The sequence below is a fragment of the Meriones unguiculatus genome, chromosome 10 (assembly GCF_030254825.1).
Source record: "Meriones unguiculatus strain TT.TT164.6M chromosome 10, Bangor_MerUng_6.1, whole genome shotgun sequence".
In the NCBI taxonomy this organism is placed as follows: domain Eukaryota; kingdom Metazoa; phylum Chordata; class Mammalia; order Rodentia; family Muridae; genus Meriones; species Meriones unguiculatus.
The window spans coordinates 117425130-117441398 of record NC_083358.1 but is presented as its reverse complement, the minus strand read 5'-3'; the positions used below and the strand labels follow the sequence as shown (position 1 = coordinate 117441398).

The window sequence follows — 16269 nt, the reverse complement described above, 5'->3', positions numbered from 1 at the left end:
ACACAGGCCCAGTGCCTCACCGCGGCATACAGACTTTCATAGCTAGACCGTCCACAACTTTCCATCTCCCTCACTGTCTCGACCTCCCTTCCACACACCCTTGGCCGCCCACGCCGTCCTTCCCTGTACCACTGTCAGGAGGTGTCCCAGGCCTCTCCACTCCGGCTCAAACTCCTCAGACTGCAGCCAGTGCTCCTGAGCAGGCTTCACACCAAGCCTGCTGAAGCCTGCTATCTCCAACCCTTCAGTGCTTACTCAGCTTTGACTCTACTCTTACCATGTACCTCTCAGGGCTGAGTCCTGTCTCAGGTGCACTCTGGGTTTCTCCCCTGGGGCAGACAGAGTACTATTGCTAATCTATTGCTGCTTATGTCGTGAATAGATAACTGGAACAGTCTGGGGGTACAGCTAAGGAAAAGAATGCCTGCCTGGGCCTGGGACTTTCTGCACCACAAACAATCATACTTTTAAAGCAATGACAAAACAACTGGCATCTATTAAGCGTTCATGAGCAGGACTGGATCCTCAGTGCTCGACCTTCACCAGCTTCTCCTCACTCCCCACGGTAAAGCAAGCCATGAGGCGGTTCGTCACCATTTCTCTTTCACAGATGAGGTCTGCACGGCTTCGGTGGGTGAACGTGTGCACTAGGATGCCAGCCTCGTCTTTAAGGACTGAGAGTCTGCTCTCCACCTACCTAGTGGCCTGTGCTGCTTTCCTCATGGCAAATGAGTCCTCACTGCAGCATGTGTGACTAAAGAAAAATGTTCCACTCCCCAAACTCATGACATCTAGAAAGAGAGAGAGAGAGAAACGGTTGTTGGAAGTGGGACTCTATAATTAAGTATTTTCTTCCCGTGCAACATTTGGGATCTAACCTGAGATCATCCGCAGCCTAACTTGGTAGTCTGAGATTTCCCAGCCTCCTCCTGGTGTCCCTCAGCTGGAAGCAATGACATCCATTAAAACACACCCTCCAGCTCTTCAGGGCCGGCCTACACGGCAGGCTTGCTTCACCCACCTAAATAAAATCCACACTCACTTCACAATTACCCCCATGAGAAGAGAGAGGACGAGGAGAGCAGGTGGGTTACTCAGAAGGACAAGGGCAGGTCTCCCGGCATTGCCTTTGGCAGCATGGTCCACGGTGGAGCTCTGGAAAGCCACACCCAGCTGCACAGGCCTTCCTCCACCACACAGGCCTGTGAGCTCAGGGTCTCCCGCCTCCTCTCTGCTCTGAAGGCTCCAGGTCTTTGTCTGATCACCTTGGCTCCCACCATTTTCTTTAGAAGGTGAATCATCCGTAGCCTGATGAAGAATTAGTCAAGCAAGGCAGTTCTGTCTTCCTCATCTTTTTGGTTTGAATGCCAAAGAATCGAACAGCCCTGGGATGAGCACACACATACACAATCACACACAATCACACACACTCACACACACATACTCACAATCATACACACACTCACACACTCACACACACACACACAATCACACACACAAGCACACACACAAGCACACACAAGCACACACACACAATCACACACACAAACAAACACACACACACACACACACACACACACACGGTGTGCACCCTCACACACCTTTCTTTATGCTACAAGCCTCCCCGTGTGCACAGTACTTCTGAACCTTCTTGAAGTTATCTCCCCAGACAACTGATATTTCAACAATTATTACCAAATTCTCTGTGTGTGTCCCAACCTTGGAAACTTCTAAAAATCTCACTACATTCATTTTTATTCCCCTCATTTACTATGATGCAAACAGAAACCCTAGAACCTAGCAATACAGAAATCTACCTGGAGGAAACCGATCTTCTCCTTTATGGCGACAATGAAACATCTCCACAGGGTTGGTTCTGCCCATCTGGCCTTCCCTTGTGTGAGCATCTGTGGAGGAGAAAGGCCCTTCTTCCTGTTCAGGCCTTTGAGGTGTGCCCGACCTTTAACTCACTCTTGCAAAAGGCTGCCTTAGTGAAACAGTCTGAAGTCTGTGGATGGCAGAGACTCCTATTTTTTTTTTTCCTTACAGACAAAGAGGAAAACATTTTGTGGAAAATCCCAAAAATTGTAGGATAAAAGAGTAAAGAATAAATAAAATTAAAAGAAAAGAATGAAAGCAGACTATTTTCAAGCCACACCTTTGCTTCCAGAACCGTCTGTAAGTCAGTGAGTCCTGATTCTGTCAGGAGAGGATAAAGCTTTTACTCGTAGGTGAGGCAATTCTACCGTTTCCATTAGATGACCACAAAAGTTAGACTTCTGCAGTCTGGATTTTACCTTATATTTCATGTATGATCTTTGAAATCAATCTGGAGCTTCTTTTAATGAAAATACTAATGATTTCATATCATCTTATTTTCAGCTAATCATTCCATAATTAAGGGAAATGATGACATACTTAAAAGTCACTGGGAGCAGAAGCTTGCACTCAGTGAGAAGTGAGTCCATACTTTAACTAAAAAATGACGAACATGGGAAGAGAAATATTGACATTTTGGTCCTGCAAGAAATAAAGCTTTTCCCCCATTTCTGTAGCAAGAACAGTAAATATCTCAAGTGTGTGTAATCACCTGTATGCATCTCAGGTATGTTTCATACATATATATGAGTAATTGTCTCATAAGTAAGAACTTTTAGAGAAAACATCTTTTTTTCAGAATCAGACAAATCAGTGCAGAAACAAAGGTGAATGTGGCCACCCTGGTCAGGTGGAGGCAGAGGTTGGAACATGACCCTCAAAGAGGAGAGCAGGGTCAGGGCCAAGCAGTTAACGACAGAAGACAGAGGCCTCCAGGCCCAAGAGAGAAAATGCAGCTCCTCTGTAGCACATGGCGGTGGCTGGCCCAGCACTCTAAAAGGGTAAGCACACCGCCTCGGCCCTGCTCGTCAGAAATGCACGCTTCTCCAGGCTCCTGCGCTCTCCTGCCAACTTCTCTCCCTTAATGGCACAGCTCTGCTCCGTGCGCGGCTCAGCTAAGCAGACGCACCTTTTCTCTTTCAGCAACCAGGTTTTGAAAAAAAAAATTGCCCAACCTCGTTCCAAACTTTTGGATAGCTTGTCAAAATAAGGGACAGTGGAAGCACACGACATAACAAACTGTAAACACCAAGCCGAGTCCTTGGGAGAGAAGCTCCCCGAGTTCCCTGAGCGGTTCAGTCACACTGCTCATTAAACAAGTCATTTTAATGCTCACTGTCAGGCCAGTCTTCCAGGCGCCAGGATTTCCTTTTGAAGCGAGGAGGTACTGGTGGGCCAGCTTTGCAGCAAGGTAAACATGTGAAAACCAGGACAGGCTTTGCTGGTATTTAAAACTCAGCGTCTTCTAAATTGGGAGGGCCTCTCGCACCCTTCCACAACACCTCCCCCCATTTGAAAGGAGTTTTAAAATTTATCTTACTTTTAATTTTTCAGTTTGCACAGATGCAAGGTGCTGCAAAACACAGCTCAGGTGCCTTTTAAAAATTAAAACAGGGCTGATTGGCCTTGTCAGTGATCCCTGCTAATCAACGTAGCTGACACCTTTCCAGGAGCAGAGAGGCAGGGCTTAGCTCTCGCCAGAGAGCGCTGCCTCCTTGGTTGATTTTTTGATCTAAATCTGAATGTGTGCCTGCAGATAATTCTCTTGCATTTTTTAAAGGGGAGAAACAAAGAAGAAAATGCTGAGAAAATAAATGCTTTTTTTTTTTTTTTGGACACATCGATTCGGTATGTTTGACCCCAGACCTCTGAGCGGACCTGCAGGTCCCTCTGCTGGTCAGGCTGGGAGGGAGCTCTCCCCTGCAGACAGAAATTGGCTTCCTCCAAACTAAACCTCCTCCAAAGATTCCTGCTGGTTCTCACTCGGTAGCCAAGGAGCAGGGCTGGAATATAAAGGAGTGGGGACACGGGCAAAGCAAACAGCCACCCAAGCTCACCTCCTCCGACTCCTGTGGCTCTGACCCCAAAGCCAGCCCACAACACTAGTGGATCAGGTGGTGTTGTCTTCTCTGTCTTTGCCACTGTCTTAAAGAAGCAGTTTTTATGAACTAGGGCTATACTAACGTATTCTGGCATTCTCTCTCCTGTGGGAAGAAAATGCTTCTGCAGTGCTAATGTATCTTCACTGTGACCCATTCAAGAAATCGCCCTTCCTTGATTTGCTGTTGGAGGCCCTGTACATAAAACCATTAATTGGTGCCAGGAAAGGACGGAATTATTTGGACATACTCATTTTGTATGGCTTCCTGATCTATTCTAACTAAGAAAAGTAAGGTATTGTTGGATAGAGAAACGTGTGAAGTCAACTGCATCTCAAGGCAAATCACACTGAACAGATTGGCTGGCCTCAGCATATTAATTTAAACCAATATGTAAACAATGACGCAGAGCCAACACAACCGAGAGGTGGTCAGGGGGAGAGGATGGCAAGGAAAAGTTCTATGTGGCTGCTGGCTCCTTCAAAAATTCCAGAAATAATCCTGACTTTTCAAGTGACATATCCTAACATTTAATAAGCTAAATGCAGAAACGTTGGTGTTTTGCTGCAGAGCCCAGCAGCCCCCATGGTCACAGTCCTGTGCTGGGGGAGATAAGACAGGCAGGGTCTTGGCATGCTGCCTCTCACCACCTCATTCCCACCCCAGAGGTACACATTTTGGACACATGGAAGAAAGAATGTCTCTCTTTCTGAGGCTCCGCTACTTTTGCAATGAATTGAGCTACTTGGCTACTTATAGGCATGATGTATTCTCTCCTCCCCCTTACACATATGTGTGTAGGCACATGCACACACACACACACACACACACACACACACACAGACTATATGGCAATTTTAAATTGAGTTTAAGTCCCTATGATTTTGGTGATGCCATTGCTGGAGGAATTCAAGGCATTTGAGCCTCTTGTTGATGGTCAGAATCACACAGAGATGCCATAAAAATCCTCATTCCCAGTCCACAGCCACCGTAACTGAGTTTCCAAAAAGGCCCCTCCAACTCCGGAAATCACTGCTCAAGATGTTGCAGAAGAGCTAGCAAAGAGAGCAGAGAGGAAAGATCCCTAACGGTGTGCGAAGTTTCCTGCAGCCACAGCCCGGGGAGCTGGCCAACGCCATCCTCCATCAGCACCAAGCATACCGATGCCAGCTTGAAGGACACAGGAAAAGCAGTGCTGTTTAGGGCAACTTCTAAGGAAGAAATTTCAGAGCAGTAAACAAATTACTCTAACTCATTTCCATTTTAGAGTGGCGTTTTTAGATGACTAATTTTTGCTTTTAAAAGAAATCCATCCTAATTGTACTAAAAGCTGCGCCATAAAAGAACAACACTGCCATCTAGTGGTCAGTCCAAAAGATGACCGAATCAGAAATTTCAAGTTGAGTTGTCAGGAAAGAATACAAACAAATTTCAGCAAAGACTTCAGTTATGTACAGAAAGTCGAAAGACGACACGATACAGTTCCAAGAGCCTCCCAGCCCCACAGCATCTCCTCATCTGACCGTGCAGTGTGGCCTCTTCTCAGCAAGGCCTTTTTCTCTTTCCATCACTTCAGAAATACCATCGTGAGCTCCGCGCCACGCCTGGCAGGCTCTGCAGCCATCATCCGTACTAGCCAACCTCCAAAGTGTGCTACGCCCCCTAGCTTCCTTGAGACACTTGGGCTGCTTGAGGCCTCTGTAATGGAGACTCAGAGCCCACATTTCCCTTCTGATTTACCAAAGGGCCATGCTGTTTCTTCACACAGCTTGTCTAGAAACCTTCCTAGATTGAGCAGCTAGTCTCTGGTATACAGAATCATCACTCAGATGGGAGATAGCCTCTTGGATACGCTTAGCCACAAATGACCAAAAACCAAGATAATCAAGGCCTAGTTACCTGCTAACATTAGCTATTTTCAATATTTCAATAATCTCAAATAGGTCAGGATATTTCATAAGCCCAAGTGTTATTTTAACTTCATCTTTTGACCTTGGAGTTAATAGGCTGATGTGGCGCACCATTTTTTTTTTTAATGTGTAATGTTGCCTTTCAAAAAACAATAAAATAATGTGTTTTACACACTTAACACAAGGTTCCTTAGGGCAGAACAAATGGGACAAATATAACAGAGGTCCCAGGAGCTCCTCAGGGGACAATTAGAGTTGCTACTGACCATAACCTGCTGCTTATTTTTTTTACTTAAAGGGAAAAGGAAACTTTCCCCAACAAAAGGCATTTTGCGCACGATTTTCTTCTTGATTGGAATGGGAAGTCCACGGTTTGTTATCTAGTCAAAGAAAGAAAGAAAGAAAGAAAGAAAGAAAGAAAGAAAGAAAGAAAGAAAGAAAGAAAGCTGCAAGGCCAGCATGAAGAAAACAAGCTCGTGGGCAGCCCAGCTGGGACTGGTAGAGATTTTCCCCTGGAACCCGGGGGAAGGAAAGCCCTGCCTGTTCCTGCATGTGGGCACTGGGAAGACACGGAGGCAGCACGTGCAGATGAGCAGGAGGAGGAGCGGTGCAGGGCTCAGGCCAGTGCCACACTGCATTACAGCCTCCACGCTGGTAAGCTGGTGCCACCAAGAACACCGGGGAACGCATGCCAAGGCTAACCCCCCCACACACTCTAGACCCGCGCTTCTCAACCTGCGGGTCTCGTCCCCTTTGGGGGTCGAAGGTCAGGTGTCCTGCATATCAGATACTTACATTAGGATTCATAGCAGTAGCAAAATTACAGTTTTGAAGCAGCAACAAAATAATTTATGGTTGGGAGGGGGATCACCACAACCTGAGGAGCCGTAGCAAAGGTTCTCAGCCTTAGGAAGGTTCTGGAACTCCCCAAAAAATTCTGGGGAGGCAAGTCACAGCACCATGTGTAGGTGAGGATGTAAGCTCCTGCTGAGGTTTTGTCTCATCTTTCTGGGTCTGGGTCACCTCACTCAGGATGAGCCTTTCTAGTTCCATCCATTTGCCCGCAAGGTTCATGATGTCATTTCCTTAATAGCTGTGTAGTATTCCATTGTATAGACATATCACATTTTCTTGATCCATTCTTCGGCTGAGGGACATCTGAGTTGTTTCCAGTTTCTAGCTAGTATGAATAAAGCTGCTATGAACATAGTGGAGAAAGTGACCTTGCGGTGTGGTGGAGCATCTTTTGGGACTATGTCCAGGAGTGGTATAGCTGGGTCTTGAGGTAGATCTATTTCCAAGTTTCCAAGAAACTACCAAATTGATTTCCAAAGTAGCTGTACAAGTTTGCACTCCCACCGGGATTGGAGGTATGTTCCCCTTTCTCCAAATCCTTGCCAGCATGAGCTGCTGCCTGAGTTTTTTCATCTTAGCCATTCTGATGGGTGTAAGATGGAATCTCAAACATGGTAGGTACTCACGTATAAGTGGCTATTAGCCCATAAAGTACAGGAGAACCATACTGCAATACACAGACCCAAAGGTGCTAAGTAACAAGGAGGAATTGAGGAGGAATTTGCAAATCTTACTGAGAAAAGGAAAAAGAATAGACATAGTGGGTAGAGAAGGGGATGGGAGGGGGAAGGAGTCAGGTGGGAATAACAACAGGAAGGATTTGGTGAGGGAGGATGAAGAGAGAGAGAGAGAGAGAGAGAGAGAGAGAGAGAGAGAGAGAGAGTACTAGGAGAAACAGCTGGAATCTGAGGGAAGGAGGCATCTAGGGGACCATCTAGAAACTTAAGGCAATGGAAACTCCCAGGAATCTGTGAGAGTGACCCTTGCTAAGATGCCTAGCAATGGGGTGATGTTACCTGAATCTGCCATCCCCAGTAACAAGGCAAGACTTCCAGTGGAGGGACTGGGACACCAACCCAGCCACAAAACCTCTGATCTACAATTTGTCCTGCCTACAAGAGGTTCAGGGGTAAAGATAGAGTAGAAATTGAGTGACTGGCCAACCAATGACTGGCCAACCAATGACTGGCCAACCAATGACTGGCCAACCAATGACTGGCCCAGCTTGAGGTTCCTGTCATGAGAGGAGCCGCCCCAACACTATTCATGATAGTCTGCTGTACTCGCAAGTGGAGCCTAGCATAACTGTCGTCAGAGAGGCTGAACTGAGCAACTGCTGGAAACCAATTCAGAGACCCACCACAGACTAGCAGGAGATGGGCTGTCTCTGACTCTGTTGCCTGCATTTGGAGCCTTTCCCCCTGCTGGGCTGCCTCTTCCAGCTTTGAGGGGAGAAGTTCTGCCTAGTCATGCTGCAACTCAATATGCCAAGGCCAGTTGATACCCATAGGAGGCCTCCCCCGTTCTGAAGAGACAGGGCGGCAGAGTGGATGGCTTGTGGGGGGGAGGGGAGGAGGGGGAACTGTGGTCAGGATGTAAAGTAAATTAATTAATTAAGTTTAAAAAACCTGTCTCACATCAGGGTAAGATTCCCCCTCCCCTCTCAAAATTCTAGTATTAAAGCAGAAAAAAAAAACCATCCGCTTTTTGGGCTTTTGGTAGATTATAAATATGTATACCCATAGAGGAATTTTAATTCAGATCATGGCTACTCTGACAAGAGATCACATCCAAAGACCTTCTAGGTCTGTGTGATCTGGCTGGAAAACAGACACACTGCGCAGGGACCACCCACGCCTTTAATCCCAGGAAGCAGAGGAAAGCACATGGCTGAGTTCAAGGCCAGGCTGGTATAGAGCAAATTTAAGCTAAAGAGAAGTTTAGGTCTGGGCATGGTGATACACACCTTTAATACCAAACAATGAAGGTGAAGATAGTTAGTATAAGGAAGCACTCATGCTTGAAAATGATGTCTAACTGAGTGGCAGAAAAACCGACAATTCAGAGAAAGACTTAACAGAATCGGTACACCCAACTCCCAGGAGAAGAAAGAGGAAGGGGAACCTACTACTTAAGGGAGCAGCACAGAGAATGAGGGAGAGAGGAGGTAGCTTTACAGAGACGCTGAAGAGACAACAAGCTAGACACAGGTAAAGACAGAATGAGCCAAAGAATGAGAAGTAGCCAGAGAATAGAGCAGATTGCTAGAGTTAGTTTGAAGCCAAGCAGAGCAATTCAGTCAGAGGCTGAAGAAGCCAGATTGAATCAGTCAGCTTGGAGAGGAGTTTGAGCCAGAATAGCTGAGTTGGCCCAACCAGCCAGAGTTCAGAAAGAGCTAGAAAGGGTGAGCCTATACAGCAGTAAGTCTCAGAGGCTGAAAACATCCTAGGTCTAGACTAGAATGTACGGAGACTAGAAACTTCGAGGACTAGGCCTGGTTAATCGGGCAAATAAAAGTTACTTTTACATACAACTTTTCCCAAAAGCTTCTTGAGAATCCACCACCTGCACAGCATTTTCTGGATGCTGTTGGAGATGGGGGAGAGAAATGACAGCCGATGATCTACAGAGGAGATCGATATGAGCAGATGTGTGCAAACAGCGAGGTGCAGTGGCACAGTTCTGTATTCCAGCAGTCAGGATGGGAAAGGCGCTCAAAGTTTTGAATATGGACCCCAGGTATGTGGCTCCAGGAGAAAGTGACTACACAGAGCCCTCGGGGGCCGGAAAACTTCATAGCGCATTGCCACAGATCCTCTCCATTTGCATATGGAGGAGCTTACCCTCCAGAGTCTATAAGCAAGCCTTGTGTAGAACCCAAAGGCAGACATTCCCAGAGGGTCTTTTATGTCCTCTGACCATGGTAACTACGTCAAGCTAACTGGAAAGGATTATGACAGCTATCAGCAGAAAGCTGTCCCGGTTGTCCTCAGGGGAGCTCAGGCTGTTAGCCTCAAAGGCAACTTAGCTCACCTGACTTTGTCGTGTGTCTCCTCATCTGTAAAAGGAGGACAATCAGATACCTCCCAGGGTTGTTTGAGGATGGCACAAACCCACTTCACCAGAACTGTACAAAAATAAGCTCAGAGTTACTCTGGTCTAACTGCAAATTACCCACAAGCCCTTTCATTGCAAGCAACAAAATCTATTTTGGTTCACTTAAGCAGAGGGGAATTATGTGGTCGTGGGAACAGGCATCTAACAAGGTTCTTCCAGGGCAAGCAGAAATGACGAGGTGCGGCCTGGTCTAAGGGAATTTCAACTTTTCAGCTGAGATCTCTTAAAAGTAAATAAAAATTAGGATAGGCGTAGCGGCACGTGCCTGTCGTCCCTGCACTCAGGAGGGAGAGTCAGGTATTATGAGTTCAAGACCAGCCTGGTCTACATAGTAAGTTCTAGGCTATCCAAAGATACATACTGAGACAGGAAACAAATAAGTAAGAAAGGAAGATCTCTACAGCAGACTTGGGTCAAGTAATGGCTGATTCCTGGTAATAGCCACACTGAGGCTGAAAGAGGTGATTTCTGGAAGGAAAGCCATCTGTGGGATGCCAGACTGCACCAGTACTCACAGAAGCGTCCAGGGATCTTTCTAAGCGAAGGTCTCAGGACGTGCATACCATGCAGTGTTGCAGGATGTTTGATTCCATTTCGAACCCCAAAATTGTGAATTGTAAAACCCTGTTTCTTGTTTGTTGTGGTTGAGCCCTATCAAACACCTGTAATCCAAGATCTTTCCATTCATTGTAAACAGGCGATTATGGTGAGGTTCAGCCAGCCATAATACACACCTTTAATCCAAGAGCTCTCTGTGCACAGGATTTAATAAAGTTAACCCTAGGTCGCGAGGAAGAGCAAGAAAGCAGCTGACAGGGATTAAAGAGTAGGAAAAACTTTGAGTTGAGGGGTATTTAAGACAGCGTGGAGAAGTAGAAGGGGCTTTAGCTTCAGCTCTTCAGCTCTCTGGCTTTTGGGGCATTTTGGGCTTTGAGCTAGCAAGCTTTGGCCTTAGGGTTTTTGGCCATTTCCTCCTGAGCTGTCAGCTGAGCTAGTGAGCCTTTTGGGCTTTTCCCACCCAGATGTGAGCTGAAAAGGAAGGTCAGCTGGGTGCTTTGTCTCTCTGAGCTATCAGGCTTTCACTCCAGCATCTGGCACCTAAGTTTTTACTGGTAAAATAGAACTGTTGGGATTTTCATTCTTTTATAAAAACATTTTGGTGCCTAACATCTTTAAACAGAAAGGGGAAAGCTGTAGAGGAATTTTAATTCAGAACATGGCTGCTCTGGCAAGAGATCACATCCAAAGACCTTCTAGGTCTGTTTGATCTGGCTGAAATGCAGACACACTGGACAAGGGTGTCACATGTCTTTAATCCAGGAGTCAGAGGCATGCAGATCTCTGAACTCAAGGCCAGCCTGGGATAGACCAAGTTCCAGGTAAAGAAAAGCTTAGATCCAGGTGTGGTGGCACACGCCTTTAATCATGAATTGGAGAAAGACATGACAGAATAGGATATGCCCAACTCTCACAAAAAGAGAGGGAAGGAAAGCAAGAGAGAAGAGGCAGTTTCACCAGGACGTAATAGAGAAATGCGTTGCAGAGAGAGAGAGAACTCAGTTGAATGAGCCAGAGAATGAGAAGGAGCCAGAAGATTAGAAAAGATCACTTGAGTTACTTTGAGGTCAAACAGAACTCAGATGCCCAAAGAAAAGCTGAATTGTATAAGTTAGCTGGGAAGAAAGTTTAAGCCAGCACAGCTGTGTTAAACCAGCCAGCCCAGCGCTCGGTAAGAAGAGGTAAGGGTGAGCTTATTAAGTAGTGAGTCTCAGAGGCTGAAAACATTCTAGGCCTAGCTTGGGTTGTACGGAGGCTAGACGCTTCCAGCACTAGGCCTAGGTCAGCAGAAGGCGGTAAGCCTCCCAGATGACAAAGGAACCAGGCACATAAAAGCTTCTTTTACAGTACTTTGTGTGGGAAGCAACGGCACACTCTCCCTATAAATGCACTTCCTTTCCCTTCCCTCTTCAACAACTACTGCTCTTCACCCACGACCCCCAGCAAGCAGCACACATCCACTGTCGCTTTAAAATGTACAGACACCGATAAAAAGGAAAACAAGTACTATCTGGTGCTTTAATTTTTTTTTCTTATTATAAAACATACATACAGGGCTGGCAAGATGGCTGAAATTGAAGGTGCTTACCACCAAGCCTGATGGTCTGTGTTGTGTCCCCAGGATCCGTCCTGTCTTCACACACACACACACACACACACACACACACACACACACCACACACACTGAGTGGCAAACTGTGGCACTCACCCAGTTTGCACACATACAACTAATTAATATAATATGAAATAAATAGAAAAAATTGGAAGTGGCAGGAAATTGCAAAGAAAACCAATAAAATCCAACATAACTAGGGATAGAGAGATGGCTCAGTGGTTAAGAGTACTCAGTGCTCTTCCAGAGGTGCTGAGTTTGATTCCCAGTACCCCGTCTGAAGGCCCACAGCCATTTTGACCCCCGTTCCGGAAGGGTTACATACCTTTGTCTTCAGTGGACACTGCCATTCGCATGAATACCCACACACTAACTCTCGCACACACATAATTTAAAACAACAATTCTTTTAAAAACCAGTTAATAACTATATTACAGAGGTAGACTTCTTGTACTTTCCACCAGGTTTTAGGTGGCGATTATAGTTTTGTATAATCTGTATGAACATCTGAATAATAATAAAACCTTCAATTTGCATGGATAGTGCTACATAATTTGAACTAAGAGATTCTATTCGTATTTTAGATCCTTTTTCTTTATTTTCCATTGTTTTTACAATAAACACTCTCTAGTCATTATTGCAAGTTCATCATTTTCTATTATTTTTCTACACGTGTTATACATACATATATACATATATATGTGCAATCTATATTAAATACCCACGTAGAATACCATAGGCAAAAACAACTCCATGAACCACAGGCACCCAGGAGAACAATGCTACAGAGAGCCACGGCTAGAATCAAACCGAGCTTGCCGGTAAGCAGGAGAAAACAGGAGGCCGTAGGCATGAAATGACAGCAAGAGAGGAGAGATCACCAGGGACCCATTGCTAATCCCTTTTGAGGGGAAAAAGAAAAAAGTGAGGTCTTGGCTTCAAGTCAACTTGTATCTGAGGCCTTCGCCACTTCCTGGCCATCCCAACTCATACTGCTGTATTTCTGGTGCCTCTGGATCCTTCCAGGATCCAAGAAGGGTCTATTTATAGCTGTGGGAGCTGAGCTGGGCCCAGCATGGCACGCAAACCCCTCTGGTGGGAAAGCTTGTCAGATGGGTGGGTGCCCCTGAGGGCAAAGGAGGAGCCAGCAGTCCAGAGGAGCCATGGTTAGGAAAAGATTTAGTTTCCTTCACAGCGCACTCCGGAGGCTTGTGACCCAACCAATGTGCAGCACGTGTGTGGGTGACACAGGCTAGGCCCTGCGGTTGCCTTCCCTGACTTCATGGCACTAGGGATATTTTTATTTTCTGTACATTTTCTACCTCTTAATTGTTTATACTACTCACTCATGACCAATGGGAATGCGTGGATCACAGGGCACTTTCTTCAAAAGCTATGCTCATAAGTGAGCTTCAGGGTGAGTTTTTAAATCATCCATATGCACATTAAATAGACAAATTCTGGCCTGGTTGTGCCATCTAGAGAAAGCTGAAGTTTAAACAAGTTTCAGCTAGCTGGATACTAGCCGGAAGAACCGAAGTCAAGTTTTCCTAGAGGAATTCCACGGTGTCATTCCATGGGAAGCCACTGAGTTGCCGCTGGGGAAATTTTGTTTGTTTAAAGCAGAGTTTCACTTCTTACTCCAGGCTGTCCGGGAACTCAGTACGGAGCCATGGAGCTCCTTGCCTTGTCCTGTGGATGCTGGGGTTACAGGCGTGAGTGACCACACCCGCACGTGAGCTGCTTTTGTCTGCATCCGGCTGGATGATGTTAAGCTGCCAGGAAACATGTCAAAATCGTGTCTCCTCAGCACTGTCCTTGCCTTGTCTCCTCCCCTGTCATGACAGCACGGAGGGTACAAGTGTACTCACACTTCAGTCTTAGTAAAGATGATCACACTTCCCCTTCTCACTGAGCTCTTCTCACAAGCCTCCACCTGCTGAGTAATAAGAGGACATTACTTCAATCAACGGTATCTAAGACAATAATTAGAAAAATTCCTTCAGTCTGGTGCTAATCTCGGTAGGTCAAGTTTGATCTCACCACTGTCACCCCAGATCATCTCCAGTTTAGTGAGCTGAAGTGTGGCTTCTGTCATCATATGGTGGCAGGGGTCAGGAGGAGTCCTTCATGGTGACGGTGAATGAAAAACTGTTCACTGAATGGATGACTGGTGTGATGAGGGTTTTGGGATGTGCTGGCCCCTTGTTGCAGGCTGCATCTTTCCCAGGCTGCTCTGCGTGGCTCCTTCAACTCCCTCCGGGCTGCTGTGTGGTACAGACTGCTGCAAGCTGTCAGAAGCCAGGCCTGTTAGAACATGTGTCCTTGCCCCAAACTGCACATGCAGCTGCAAAAGACCCTCTCTTTTCCCACTCATTCCCTGGCCACTCCTTTCCCATGCATTTCCCTCACCTCGGATGTCTTGTGACCTCTTTTTGAGTCCCTTTCACATCCAAAGCAAGCCAAAGATGCTCCAAGCCTGTTTCTCCTTCTTCTTAATCCTGCCAGTGACTAAAATTGCCACAGGGATCCCCACTTCAACCTGCCATCCCCTACAGACACTCTTCATTGTGTTGTCAAGTGTGCAAAAGATACTTATCCTCAGACCTCATAGACATCGGCCCTCACATGGAAAACAAAACTTTTGCATCTCACTCAGCCCCTCCTATGTTCCCATCCCTCCACCTCTCACTGTTGGTGAGGGGCTGGGCAAGGCTCCATCACAAACGGCCAGTGTTGCTCAGGTGAACACTGCAAGCTGCTACTTCACTTCCTGACATCCCCTGGTAGCTCGCTGAGTCCACGGTCTTGCTTTCCACAGCCTGACTTCCCAAAGTTTGTGTAGGCACTTTAGAAAATCAGTTTGGAATTTTAATGCCTCTAGGCCATGGGCTCCTACAGAGAGAGGGTGGCACCACTCCCAAGGATCCATTTTGAAAAGTTACAAGGTTATTTTTGCTTGATACCAAGACTGGGTGGGATTACCGGCATTTAGGAGATGGACACCAAGGAAGATGAACATACATGCTGTGACAAGTGATGGAGGGGGTGAAAAGAATTTCTTTTGAAATTTGCGTAGGTAAAAAATGGCAATAATTCTGAGTTTAGAATCCAATTGTAGCAAAGTATTTTGTATCATTTAAATATAACCTCTACATTTGGGTTGCATAAAGCAATGTAAAATTCCCACTGGAAGAGTTTCTAAATAAGCAAGGAAGGTCACTCCCTTGTTTAAAGGACTCTTTCTAAAGGTCACCAGGACAGAACTTGCTGCTTGCTGCATCTGAGTCACAGCTGAATCAGCCTCGTTGGTGAGTCGTCACTCTGTCACTCTCAAAGCAAGCCGGTGGGAACAGGGATCCACCAAATGCAAGCCCACAGCAGGCTCTTGCCTCTGGATGTTGCTGGAGCCAGCCTTATCCGCACACAATCACACCCAAAGTTAACTTACGTTCTTCCTGTTAACAATTAGAACGAATGCAGCGCTGCTTTTAAAATAATGTTGAACTTAGTTGATTTTAACTCTAAATTTCATTTTAAGAAAGATTAGAAAGATAAATAAAACTAGTTTTAAGCAGGCAGGAGGATGAGGAAGAGACTTGTCAAAGGCATAAAAAATAAGTCTGAAAGTGACATGATATTCAGGACAACTTCTGAGATGGTAGATTTCCAGTCTTAAGTAAGTATGCAGATCAATGCCTTTCTTCAATAGTTCGATTTAGCCATTTGCCTAGTGTCTGAGTATATCAAAGCATGGTGTTATAGAACATATACCTGTAACAATGTTTACTTATGGGGAAAAAAAAACAAAAACAAACACTTCTCATGTTTGGCGAGGGTTAGCACAAAAGACACTCAGGAGCCATGGCTCAGAGCAGTCTCCACCTCCAGAGCACTCCCTACCTGTGTGCCTGCTGCTAATTCTGCTCATCTGGGCACCCGGTGCTTCCCAGCTGGGCTGGTTAACCATGCTGTGAACGTGGCTGGATGGAGAGATGCTGAGAGAACGGGTAGAACCAACAGCTGGATGAGCACACAGCTGGATGTGTCTGGGGTGCTGTCTCTTCTCAGTGTACATGGGATGGGCTACAAGGCATATGCAGGGCCACATAGATCTGTCACCCCAAAGTGGCCATCCAGTGGAGGAGGGTTGCAGGAGCTTCAGGTGAACCCCGAATACATTTGGCTCATACCTAAAAAGTCTCCAACAGGTTAAAATTCGGAGTGTGGCAGCCTTCAT

The 16269-nt window shown here is 46.1% G+C and overlaps 1 long non-coding RNA gene across 1 annotated transcript; it reads right to left on the bottom strand.

Annotated features, from left to right (window-relative positions):
* Positions 1-12596: 12596 nt before the first annotated feature.
* LOC132657101 (uncharacterized) lies at positions 12597-15311 on the bottom strand. The gene is made up of 2 exons (XR_009594929.1): positions 14073-15311; positions 12597-13968 (listed from the first exon to the last, which is right to left on the bottom strand). It is a non-coding gene; the product is annotated as an uncharacterized LOC132657101 (long non-coding RNA).
* Positions 15312-16269: the final 958 nt, after the last annotated feature.